General features: G+C 37.1%; 1 pseudogene; it reads right to left on the bottom strand.

Annotated features, from left to right (window-relative positions):
- Positions 1 to 2156: 2156 nt before the first annotated feature.
- LOC146976348 (odorant receptor 131-2 pseudogene) lies at positions 2157 to 3121 on the bottom strand (annotated as a pseudogene).
- Positions 3122 to 3726: the final 605 nt, after the last annotated feature.

The raw sequence follows: 3726 nt of genomic DNA, 5'->3' as shown, positions 1-3726 counted from the left end.
CTTTAATGATTAATAAGCTTTTGTAAACCCTCAAGTAACATTTATTTGACTCCATTAAATTGTTTAATGGTGATCTCTTCAACTTTAAACTAAACACATTTCTGAACAAATCTTCAAGTCAATGTTGATTTGCAGCACTAAATAAACAGGGTGGGAGAAAGAGAGAGACAACACAACAAGAATCAATAAAACCTTTATTACAAAACTGTAAATTGCCATGCAAACATTATTTTTTAAAATATTTAACATGAATGTGAAACAGAAATATGGCTAAAAGGAAAAGACACATTAGAAGTGATTTGGTGCACCTCCAATTTAACTGTTTGTCTTAACTTCAAAGGAAAAATAACAGTGAAAATGAAGTAACAGTACTATTCTATATTTATAAATAACCTACAGTGGCTAATGATCATGTTTAAGCTTTTTGCAATTATGTAACTTCCAACATCACGGCAGCCGGCTGCCCAACTGATTACTTCTGCTTCCTCTTGTTGTATGGTATCAGCTTACCCACTGCTTTTTTGGCCCTGACTTCTGCATCATTTTGAATCATGTATTCACATTTGCTGACAAAGTCAGTTATCTTATCTCTTTTCAGAATCCTGCCAGTAGTTTTTGAAACTTATCTGGGCAAGCTATGGCAAGCTCCAGGATTGCCACTTTACATCTCACCGTCAGCTCTGTTACACCAGCGAATGCACATGCTTTGCCCGATTTCTTTCCACTGTTGTATGCTCTCCACACCCTCTTGTATCTGGCAATGAACTCCGTGGGATGACAGGCTCACCACGCTATAATAACAGAACGTTACGAGATGGAGTTGTTTTCAAGGCAAATGCAGAGACTTGCCAGAAAACTTCCCTCTGACAGGAACGCACATCAGCTGTTTTGCATGAATTTACCTCAAAAACAACTCTGTCTCTGTCTCGTAACGTTCCATTATTATCTCATAGCGTGGTGAACGTGCAGGTCACAACTTGTCCGCAAGAGCATTTTGGAGTTGTTGGATTGATGAGGGAAACCAAGAAATCCCATTAGCCTCCGTAGCATAGCTATGCAGCTCGAGGCTCCACTCAGCTATTCCAAAAATAGCTTACACCGACAAATAAAGGTAACGGACCTACTGCCACTGTATAGGGATCATGGCAATGGCCGAATTTGCCAAAATGTTGAACTATCCATTTAAGCAAGTTGATTTACTGTTCATCAGATTGTTGTGCATGGAGGACCAAGAATGTCCAAGTAAAAGAAATGATTTCCTGACTTCCTGAACTTTAAAATAAAGTTAGTGGATTTACTTTATTTGGAAAGCTTTCAAGTGTTCAATGTAAAATCAAATTTCATGTAGTCATGAAGAGCAGTGCCCTCAGAAATTATATTAATATAAACATTGGTTTAACATTTCTTATTGAATGGTCCAGTGTTAGTCCAGTGTTCTGGTTCTGATAGACTTATAGACAGAGGAAACATCAGGTTGGGAGGAAGACTATCAGCAGGCCAGTATCATCATGAGATTGATAAAAACAAAAATAAAAAAAAACAAATACAAAACAATCATCCAACGCAATGCTTTCACTAAATACTTTGTCAGCCTCTGAATTACAAAAAAACCTTAAATCAAAAAAAAAAAATGGGGCATCAAACCTTTTGTTGAAAATCATTGTTTTATCTGAAAGTTTATCAACAATTTTAATTAAATGTTATTAAAGTTAAACTGAAATGAAAGTATTGCCAAATGTGATTAATTTTCCAGACATATACAGTTCACAGGGTAAAGTGATCAATTTGCAAGAAAAAGTTTAAACTCTCAGAGTGTTTTTTTTATTTCAAGGTTCTGTTTGCATCACAAGCTGATAGATGAAGACTTTAGAAAATGTTTCTCCAAAAATCCTCAGATTGTTGGCAGTTGTTTTCAAATAGGGAATATATAATATTGAAGATTTTTTATGTTTAAAACCTCTATGTGAAAAAGCACCCCACTGATCATTTCACGTCATGTAGGACCTGATATTGATCGATATGACTGACACTGCTTTTTGTTGAAGCAAACACACTGGCCCACAGGTTCATTATCTGTGAGCTTCAGTTATTAAGCCAAATTCAACATTTATGGTTAGTTATGTTTGCACAAACGGTTACAAACTGATTCTACATTTTCAAATAATATTTTTTTTATACAAGCCAAAGGACAGTGAGTTTTTCAGTGCATTAAAGAAAACTTCATCTCTGAGGCCATAAATCAGAGGACTCAGACATCTTGGTGCAAGATAAAAAAATATGTAGTTAAGATACCTGACATTCATGTATAATGTAAAATTTATGTTCAACATGGCAGCTTCTACAAACGGGCACCACATCTGGATGAGACAGAGCAACAGCTGAAACCCATGAAGAATAACGGTTTTCAGCCCTTTCTTTGATGACTTTTTATCATCTCCTGATGCAGCTTGGGCCACTTTAATTATTTTAATATAGCAGAAAACAAGGATGATAGATATAATCAGAAACTGTAATTGATATATAGCTGACCTAAGATTATGCTGCCACAAGTGTAATATAAACAGCTCTGCATAACAGAAATAATATTTTTTGTAAAAGCCAAGTGATGTTGACAAAAAGAAGGTGGAGAGAAAAATAATGCAAGGCAACGAGCTGAGGCAGTGAATGATAAGAATACAGTTTATAGTATTGCGTATAGAGCACAGCTCTCCATGGCGCAAGGGCATGCATATGGCCACATAGCGCTCCAGGGTCATTGCTGTTAGAGTAACAGGTGTGACTGAAGTATACACAATTGTGACGGTGCAGATAATGAGACATATCCATGCTTGAATAGTAACAAACTCTGAGAAAATGGAAAGGACATCAGTAATGAATAACAAGAAACTATCTGACAGTAATGTAACAGCAAAGAGGATGTAGCGTGTGGTTGTGTAGAAGCACTCTTTTGTAAAAAAGGTGATGATAAGCAGGAAATTGATGCAGAGAAAAACTATCACTAGGATATGCACACTAACAAGCTGGTCTCTGATCAGCTCGTGCAGCTCAGTCCCAAACAGTGAGCTGTTATTTGCCATATATCTGCTTTCTAAACACAGAGGAGTTGTAGCCACAGCAAAATATCCAGCATGTCCTTATCAAATAACGATTTCAATTTTGTATATTAAAGCCAAAAGACCATGTCTAATTTCAGCTTTGATTAAAGTGGCACAAAAGTGGATCAAATACAGTAGTTTAAAAAACCTGTTGGGCCCATCCAGTGAGTAACATCATGTGCTGAGCTGTGAGCTTCTGAGAGATGGCTGTGCATGATGATGGCTTTAAAGACTAGTACGTAAATAACATCAAATGAAACCTAATCTAATAGTGTCGTCATTCCTGAGCCCTGTGTTTCCTGCGTGTTCCTACCAGTTGAGTTTTTTGAAGATAAATAAAAATTTTCTGTTCCACCATATCTGCGTCTGCTTTCCCCCACCCTGAAACAGTAGTTTGATTGTCAGTTGGACAGACTATTGCAGAAAGTAATGTGATCTCGCCCGTAACGCGAGTATCGCGTCGCTTGACACATTGGTCACATTTTTGATCATCGCTTCGCACGACGACGCAACCCATAAATACATATGAAATATTCACAACTTAGGAGGAAGCTGTACCTCCTCGCTGACCCTCTGCAGGCATTATCTTTTTTATTTCGGTCGCGGTAAAAGTACGATGTCGTGTTGTAAA

Source organism: Trachurus japonicus, chromosome 13, assembly GCF_045865225.1.
Source record: "Trachurus japonicus isolate A0001 chromosome 13, Traja_1.0".
Classification (NCBI taxonomy): Eukaryota; Metazoa; Chordata; class Actinopteri; order Carangiformes; family Carangidae; genus Trachurus; species Trachurus japonicus.
Note: the sequence above shows the minus strand (reverse complement) of the source record. Positions and strands in the feature narration are given on the sequence as shown.